Below are 10,443 nucleotides of genomic sequence, written 5' to 3'. Positions count from 1 at the left end.
GGTCCGCACATGGTATCATGACCTCTCATGGTCCGCACATGGTATCATGACCTCTCATGGTCCGCACATGGTATCATGACCTCTCATGGTCCGCACATGGTATCATGACCTCTCATGGTCCGCACATGGTATCATGACCTCTCATGGTCCGCACATGGTATCATGACCTCTCATGGTCCGCACATGGTATCATGACCTCTCATGGTCCGCACATGGTATCATGACCTCTCATGGTCCGCACATGGTATCATGACCTCTCATGGTCCGCACATGGTATCATGACCTCTCATGGTCCGCACATGGTATCATGACCTCTCATGGTCCGCACATGGTATCATGACCTCTCATGGTCCGCACATGGTATCATGACCTCTCATGGTCCGCACATGGTATCATGACCTCTCATGGTCCGCACATGGTATCATGACCTCTCATGGTCCGCACATGGTATCATGACCTCTCATGGTCCGCACATGGTATCATGACCTCTCATGGTCCGCACATGGTATCATGACCTCTCATGGTCCGCACATGGTATCATGACCTCTCATGGTCCGCACATGGTATCATGACCTCTCATGGTCCGCACATGGTATCATGACCTCTCATGGTCCGCACATGGTATCATGACCTCTCATGGTCCGCACATGGTATCATGACCTCTCATGGTCCGCACATGGTATCATGACCTCTCATGGTCCGCACATGGTATCATGACCTCTCATGGTCCGCACATGGTATCATGACCTCTCATGGTCCGCACATGGTATCATGACCTCTCATGGTCCGCACATGGTATCATGACCTCTCATGGTCCGCACATGGTATCATGACCTCTCATGGTCCGCACATGGTATCATGACCTCTCATGGTCCGCACATGGTATCATGACCTCTCATGGTCCGCACATGGTATCATGACCTCTCATGGTCCGCACATGGTATCATGACCTCTCATGGTCCGCACATGGTATCATGACCTCTCATGGTCCGCACATGGTATCATGACCTCTCATGGTCCGCACATGGTATCATGACCTCTCATGGTCCGCACATGGTATCATGACCTCTCATGGTCCGCACATGGTATCATGACCTCTCATGGTCCGCACATGGTATCATGACCTCTCATGGTCCGCACATGGTATCATGACCTCTCATGGTCCGCACATGGTATCATGACCTCTCATGGTCCGCACATGGTATCATGACCTCTCATGGTCCGCACATGGTATCATGACCTCTCATGGTCCGCACATGGTATCATGACCTCTCATGGTCCGCACATGGTATCATGACCTCTCATGGTCCGCACATGGTATCATGACCTCTCATGGTCCGCACATGGTATCATGACCTCTCATGGTCCGCACATGGTATCATGACCTCTCATGGTCCGCACATGGTATCATGACCTCTCATGGTCCGCACATGGTATCATGACCTCTCATGGTCCGCACATGGTATCATGACCTCTCATGGTCCGCACATGGTATCATGACCTCTCATGGTCCGCACATGGTATCATGACCTCTCATGGTCCGCACATGGTATCATGACCTCTCATGGTCCGCACATGGTATCATGACCTCTCATGGTCCGCACATGGTATCATGACCTCTCATGGTCCGCACATGGTATCATGACCTCTCATGGTCCGCACATGGTATCATGACCTCTCATGGTCCGCACATGGTATCATGACCTCTCATGGTCCGCACATGGTATCATGACCTCTCATGGTCCGCACATGGTATCATGACCTCTCATGGTCCGCACATGGTATCATGACCTCTCATGGTCCGCACATGGTATCATGACCTCTCATGGTCCGCACATGGTATCATGACCTCTCATGGTCCGCACATGGTATCATGACCTCTCATGGTCCGCACATGGTATCATGACCTCTCATGGTCCGCACATGGTATCATGACCTCTCATGGTCCGCACATGGTATCATGACCTCTCATGGTCCGCACATGGTATCATGACCTCTCATGGTCCGCACATGGTATCATGACCTCTCATGGTCCGCACATGGTATCATGACCTCTCATGGTCCGCACATGGTATCATGACCTCTCATGGTCCGCACATGGTATCATGACCTCTCATGGTCCGCACATGGTATCATGACCTCTCATGGTCCGCACATGGTATCATGACCTCTCATGGTCCGCACATGGTATCATGACCTCTCATGGTCCGCACATGGTATCATGACCTCTCATGGTCCGCACATGGTATCATGACCTCTCATGGTCCGCACATGGTATCATGACCTCTCATGGTCCGCACATGGTATCATGACCTCTCATGGTCCGCACATGGTATCATGACCTCTCATGGTCCGCACATGGTATCATGACCTCTCATGGTCCGCACATGGTATCATGACCTCTCATGGTCCGCACATGGTATCATGACCTCTCATGGTCCGCACATGGTATCATGACCTCTCATGGTCCGCACATGGTATCATGACCTCTCATGGTCCGCACATGGTATCATGACCTCTCATGGTCCGCACATGGTATCATGACCTCTCATGGTCCGCACATGGTATCATGACCTCTCATGGTCCGCACATGGTATCATGACCTCTCATGGTCCGCACATGGTATCATGACCTCTCATGGTCCGCACATGGTATCATGACCTCTCATGGTCCGCACATGGTATCATGACCTCTCATGGTCCGCACATGGTATCATGACCTCTCATGGTCCGCACATGGTATCATGACCTCTCATGGTCCGCACATGGTATCATGACCTCTCATGGTCCGCACATGGTATCATGACCTCTCATGGTCCGATTGGGGCAGCAGGTACGTGGAGGAAAATGGAAACAGTCGTTTTCTTTTTCGGTATGAAGTCCCTTCCCAGCACGGTATGCTGTAGCCCGGAGTGTAGAATAGATTCTATTCATCTTCGTTTTATGGACTATAGTCAATTCCTCCTCAAATGTTTTTTTTTTTTTTTTTTTTTTTTTTTTTTTTTTTTTTTTTTTTTTTTTTTTTTTTTTTTTTTTTTTTTTTTTTTTTTTTTTTTTTTTTTTTTTTTTTTTTTTTTTTTTTTTTTTTTTTTTTTTTTTTTTTTTTTTTTTTTTTTTTTTTTTTTTTTTTTTTTTTTTTTTTTTTTTTTTTTTTTTTTTTTTTTTATATTTTTTTAGAACAGAGTCCATTTCTCCACTTGTTTAGCGCCGTAATCACGAGTATTTTACGAGAGTTCCACCTACAGAACACTATAAGTTGGATGATATAAAAGGTTTTGATACGGAATGTGATGTTATGAGACACCACCACGCCCACACTCAACCTACCACCAGTGTGATATGTAATCTGCATATCATTATATATATATATATATATATATATATATATATATATATATATATATATATATATATATACACACACTGTGTGTGTGTGTGTGTGTGTGTCTTTATGAAAGTCCCTGTCATAAGGAATACAAAGAAAACGCACACACCGTATCAAAGAAATCGGGGACTTGAGAATTCTAAATATGGTTTATCACGTCTGTTTGATTTGCGCCTTTTACATCTATCTATTCATCTGTTTATGTATCCATCTATATCTACATATACATACATATAGTTCAAATAAATCTTAAGAAGCTATGATCAGAATGTTTCAATCGTTCAATATCAAGAAACATCACATATGGTGCCAAGATACTTGATCATCTCCTCTTAGTCCAGTGTAGATTAACTTAAAGTTACTTCAATGTACAGACATTACGAGCAGTCTCTCCTATGCGTAAATTGTTCGTATATAAGTATAACGAAAAGCGTATGTGATCAAATGTTTTGGAACAATGCGTTACTGTCGTAAACTGACTAACGACACATTCATGATGATATGTGTCCAGCACTGAATACCGCCGAGATTAGACACTTAATGAGGCATCTGAGATATATATAACTGTATGCCAGTCATTATGATGGTCTACAGACAACACATTGGAGGAGGAGGAGAAGAAGAAGAAGAAGAAGAAGAAGAAGAAGAAGAAGAAGAAGAAGAAGAAGAAGAAGAAGAAGATGATGATGGAGAAGAAGAAGAAGAAGAAGAAGAAGAAGAAGAAGAAGAAGAAGAAGAAGAAGAAGATGATGATGAAGAAGAAGAAGTAAAGAAGAATAGATGTTTACAGATAATATGCACTTGAGAAGTTCTAGTGTCTGGCTGCCTTGCAACAGCCAACGCCACCATCCCTTGAACTACTGGACCAGCCATCACTGGCGCGCCTTGTTCCTTACCACCACCACCACCATCACCACGCCCACACGCCACCCACCACCACGCCCACACTCCACCTACCAGCACGCCCACACTCCACCCACCACCACGCCCACACTCCACCCACCACCACGCCCACACTCCACCACACCCACTAAGGAACGATATCATGGGAACAATGTGTGAAGATCTTTTAAGTTGGTGAAGCAGAAGATAATCATGTGTTTTGTGAGACGCGTGTGAACTACGGGTGATGGTGGGAGGGACCGGCCGCTGCTGACGCTGCGGGTGGGGTGGAGGAGCGTGGGTGGGGCTGCTGGATGCCTCCACACACCTACCTTCTCCCTACCCGCTCCCGTTCCTTGCAGCGTCTCCAGCACTGATTCGCTCCTCGTTTTCTCTTCTCCTCGGTTTCTCTCCGGCTCCGTTCTCTCTGTTGTTTATCGTTGTACAGGTACTGACCACCACCTGTTTTTCTTTGTATCCGTTTTATTATCTATTTTTCCTCTGAGTTCATATACTTGTTCTCTTGCCTTCTTCTTCCTGTTTTCTTTGTTCCTTGTTTTCTCCACCTCACAACGCATGATGTATGTGTTTATAGGTTAAACAACAATCGAAAGATAAGGGTTACGTCAATAATGTAAGCTTTATAGGGAAATATAAGAAAATTGTGTCGTTCGTTTTCACGATACATTACGGCCAACTGCATCTGTCTGCGTCACGTCTTAAGTTATAATTTTCTTTCTATTTACACTCATGTTTTCTACTCTTTTTATGTTACTTCCTTCTTAAATCTACTCATTTCAAAATCACACAGACACACAGACACACAGACACACACACACATACACACACACACACACATATATATATATATATATATATATATATATATATATATATATATATATATATATATATATATATATATATATATATATATATATTAGCTGAGTAAAAGTATGAATATGTTCTGAGATGTACTCACTTCCCAGCAGCTGAGAGAGTTTTAGAGAAGAAAGTATATTACATAAGAAACATTATGCGCGAGTGATAAAGGTAAATGATAAGAGATACAATTAATACGTAAAATAAAAAGCAATTTCAAAAACTAAAAGGACAATAAAATATCCAGAGTTTTGCGTAGCAATGAATGAGGCAATGACGTGATTAGACACGGTACATAACTGCTATACGTATAACTACAATCATCAGCATATATATATAAAAAAATAGAAATAAAAGGTATCAATGGAAGAGCCGTGATCGACGGCGAGGAAGTGAGGAAATAAAAAGAATAACTAAGACACCCACGTGAGCAGGCGAGTGTGTGGGCTGAGGGCTGTACTAGTCGTCACTCGGGAAGGGAGTGTGGTGGGTTTGGTTGGGTTGGTGATTTAGACGCCTCTCAACCACCAGGGGTTTCATTTGAGGCCGTTAGCGTCAAGATATACCCGGTCATCGAAGGATCGACAACACCTTCGGCAGGTGTGGAAGGTAATTGTAAAACCATACAGGTCCTCGCTGTATTGCTGGTCCCTGAGGGAAATGAATGTTGTTTCCTTGATTGCCTGGGCTTATGGCCCCCCTCGGCTACCAGGCAGGAAGTCCTCTAACGTCAGGTTATAAACATCAGTCGAGTGGTATTGAACACCCTGTGATAGATGTGAAGGTGAATCTAAGACCATATATATATGTGTCACTTTTATTTATATAAGGTCTAGAATATCATGTTTCTTTATTGTTTATTGGTTATGTTTGTGTCTGGTACGGGGTTCTGTCGGTGACAGCCCGTTTTCTAGTGGGCCATTACTGGCATAGGTCGTGTGTGTGTGTGTGTGTGTGTGTGTGTGTGTGTGTGTGTGTATGTATGTGTGTGTGTGTGTGTGTGTGTGTGTGTGTGTGTGTGTGTGTGTGTGTGTGTATGTATGTATGTATGTATGTATGTATGTATGTATGTATGTATGTATGTATGTATGTATGTGTATGTGTGTGTGTGTATGTGTGGGTCGGAGTTGTAGGTAAACATTTCTTTCATAAGAAGAGAGGGAGATGAGACGATGAGGCAGGAGGGAAAAATAGGAAAAAAAAAGAAAAGAAGTTACAAGTTTGAGGGAGGTGTTAAGATGGATGGATGGCGGAGGACGTCGCTGCTGGTGTGGACGTAGGTGGCTGAGGTTACTCGTTGTCATTAGGGAAGGTTCAGAGCGGGACGTGTCTGTGGAGGAGTTATGGGGGAAGTTGAGGATAATGTAGAGGATTGGATTTCTCAGGCATGAGTGTGGGGGGGAAACTGAGGTGTAGATAATGTAACAAATATGATACAGAGGCATGAGTGTGGGGGAAACTGGGATGTAGATAAAGTAATAAAAAATATGACACGGAAACATTAGTGTGGGGTACTCAAGTATAGGGTAATAAACATATGATACGAGTAAAGGAAGTTGAGGAAATACGAGAGGAATAGATAATGCTGGACATCTATCAGGGTAGGAATAGACTTGTGGGTATATGATCACACAGAGGGAGGAAGATATATGTACACAGACTACAACATCCACACGAAAAGTGAGGTTAGAAAAAGTACAACAATAGAAATTAAGTCACGTGACAAAAACATAAGATCAGATATCATCCCAATAGATTGTTATGAATAAATAAAAAAAAAAGGTGTGGGAAGGAATAGGAGAATAAATAGAATACATCGTAAAATGTCAAATGAGAAGATATATACAACATCTAAAGGTCGAAGATGTAAGTGAGTATCGATACGGTCAGACATATGATCAACACGACAATTTAAGAAAAAACAAAAACAAGATAAAGAACTTATTCAAACAAATGAAGAAACAGGAGGAAGACATTACACCACGTAAGTTTTTAAGAGTAACAGACAGACAGATGGACAGACAGACATACATACAGAGAGAGAGAGAGAGAGAGAGAGAGAGAGAGAGAGAGAGAGAGAGAGAGAGAGAGAGAGAGAGAGGTAACAACATGGCCAGTGCAGGCAGATAACAGTCAGGATGGGTGTGTAGCAGAGCAGGTTTGGGCTGGTCATCAGTTCCTGCCTCCCACCTCCTCATCCTCCACACACACACACACACACACACACACACACACACACACTACCAGCGTTCATACCACGGTTCCCACGGCGGCTCCCTCTATTGACGTCTTCAAGCGTCACGTCTAGCGTAACTGTTGACGCCTCCGTCACGGTGTGACGCTGTCGCGGCCGTCACCTTCAGACCTCACCAGAGTGCCAGGGAGTGGCTTGATCACCAAGTATATGGTTCTACGTTTGTGTGATGGGTCGCCTGAGGTGGTTAGGTTAGCGTGGTAGCGTATGTAATGGAGGTCACTACCATTTGGTGGCGGTTGTGGCGGGGGTGCCAGGTAGTTTGTGGTGGGGGTGTTAGGTAGTTTGTGGTGGGGGTGTTAGGTAGCTTGTGACGGGTGCGTGTTAGGCAGCTTGTGATGGGGTGTGGGGGAGATGGTTCGTCTCCGTGGCCGTCAACACAGACCGAGGTAAGCATGACTGCTGGTGTGGGGGATGTGAGGTGATCACACACGTCTTACCCTTCACTGTGATGATAACAAGATGGATGAATCATAAGTGGATGATGGATAAACAATAACTGTGATTGATACACAATAGATGGGTGGGTAAACAATAATGTGATGATGAATACACAATACCTGGATGGATAAACATCAATATGATGACTGACAAACAATAATTGCATGTATAAACATGAATAAGGTGACAGATATACAATAACTAGATAAGTAAACAATAACTGGGTGAATGATACACAATAAATGGATGGTTGAACAAACAATGAGTGATTGATAAAAAAACATCTGGTTACATAAATGATACTGGTACACAATAATTAGATGGGAAAATAATAATGGGGTGATCAATGCACAATTCTTGGGTGACGAACAATAACTGGGTGATTATTACACAGTAATTGGATGGATCAACAAGATGTAGGTGACTAAAACATAGAAAATGGACGAGCAATAATAACTGGGTAAATGATACACAATAATAGCTGGGTAGCTGATACACAATGATTAGGTGGCTTAAAATATAATTGGGCGATTAATACACAGTAAGTTCTCTCTCTCTCTCTCTCTCTCTCTCTCTCTCTCTCTCTCTCTCTCTCTCTCTCTCTCTCTCCCCCTTCCCTCTGCCTGTCTGTTTGGCTCTTCCTCTCTTTTTCTCTCTCCCTCTGTCTTTCTGTCTGTCTGTCTGTCTGTCTGTCTGTCTGTCTCTCTCTCTCTCTCTCTCTCTCTCTCTCTCTCCTACTCTACTCTCTCCAGTCTCCCGTCCTTCTTGCCTACTTTCTCTTCTACTTTCCCGTCCTCCTCCCCCACCGCCGCCCATGACGCCACCGTCACCCATGACACGGGCGGCCAGCGGGCACGGGCCTCTCCCGTCTTAACCTCCAGACGTACGACCACCGTGTGGTCTCCCTACACACTGCTCTACCTTGCATGAGCGCGCGGCTGCGGTGGATGGAGAACGTCGCAAGCGAACGCAGATATACCTCTCCTCCCCCCTCCACACACACACACACACACACACACAAGCGCCATATGTGTTGCGTTAAAGCAGCAGCGGTGAGGAGGTGAGGGTTAGTAGGTGATATTACAGGAGAACGTTAACGGTCCTGCTCTGAAGAGAAGACTGAGAACTTACGCTCGATAGTGAGAAACAGAGAGAGAGAGAGAGAGAGAGAGAGAGAGAGAGAGAGAGAGAGAGAGAGAGAGAGAGAGAGAGAGAGAGAGAGAGAGGACAGATTTTGTGTTAAACTCAGCTGGTGTTTGGGGCTGGAAAGAAGGCAGCAGTACCTAAAGGAGGCTGGCCACGTCCCGCCCACTTCAGGGAGGGTGACCTGAGGCTCGCCCACCCTGAGGGTGTGTCCCACCCACCTCAGGGAGGGTGACCATATCCCGCCCACCTAAGAATCGTAATCCCACAGTCGGTCCAGAGTAAACCCAGCTGTTCATCCACCACTAATAGCCGGTCGATAAAATGGGTACCTGGCTCATGCTAGGGTATATATTTATATATATATATATATATATATATATATATATATATATATATATATATATATATATATATATATATATATATATATATTGGAAAGGATCACAATTTTGCGCGTGATCAAGATATTCATATGAGTCCCCGTGTTTCATTTTCCCCGTGGACTCATAGGAATATATATATATATATATATATATATATATATATATATATATATATATAACCATGTTAGGATCATCAGACGGAAAGGATGAATCAGCAGATTCCCTCAGGAGGTCATCCGAGAGACGGTGTCCTCAGCAGGGGCTTCAGGTGTGTGTGTGTGTGTGTGTGTGTGTGTGTGTGTGTGTGTGTGTGTGTGCGCGCGCGCTGGAGGGGTCATGGCTGACGGTCACGTGACGTGCCACGTCTGAGTGAAGATAAGAGATGCAAGTCACACTTGCTCTGTAGTGATGTTCTTAGGGGTCCAGTGGTCCTTGCATGTGGAGCAGGTGATCGTCTTTACTGGCCACGGCTCTTCATACTCTTGCCTCTTCAGCCACCACAGCATTACGGTACCTTCCTCCCACACGGTGAAGGGAACCTAACTACTCGTGTATGAACACTGACATCACTGTACTGCAAGCTGAAGAATGACTGGAAGATGCCATATAAGACAGAGTTTATGGCATGAAGAAACACAATACATTTATCACCTCGTACCTCAGAAATCTGCGGCAGTGTTCGAGGCTGAATTTTCACAAATGAGACGAAATTATCTTGATTTTGCTCGAGTGTCGACCCTCGCGACGGTCTACATATGACGGAGTAATACTATTTCCAAAAAGCCAAATACAGAAGCATTTCCTGGAGACGACTCGCGTCTGCCGTCAGCCGTCGTACACAGGTGAGGACACGTAAACATCCCTACACTGAGAACGACGTATATGGGAATGTAACTGTGATATGTGACGGTACTTGACATAACTTGTTACAGAACAACTATCATCCTGTGATAGGCAATGGGTTTTCGTATCTGGGTTAAGTCCTTTATATTTGTCTGTTGATTACCCACATATTTCGTCAAAATATGTTATGGATGATATCACACACACACACACACACACACACAAACA

The sequence above is a fragment of the Panulirus ornatus genome, chromosome 2 (assembly GCF_036320965.1).
Source record: "Panulirus ornatus isolate Po-2019 chromosome 2, ASM3632096v1, whole genome shotgun sequence".
Taxonomy (NCBI): domain Eukaryota; kingdom Metazoa; phylum Arthropoda; class Malacostraca; order Decapoda; family Palinuridae; genus Panulirus; species Panulirus ornatus.
The sequence above is the reverse complement of the archived record's forward strand: the minus strand, read 5'-3'. Positions refer to the sequence as shown.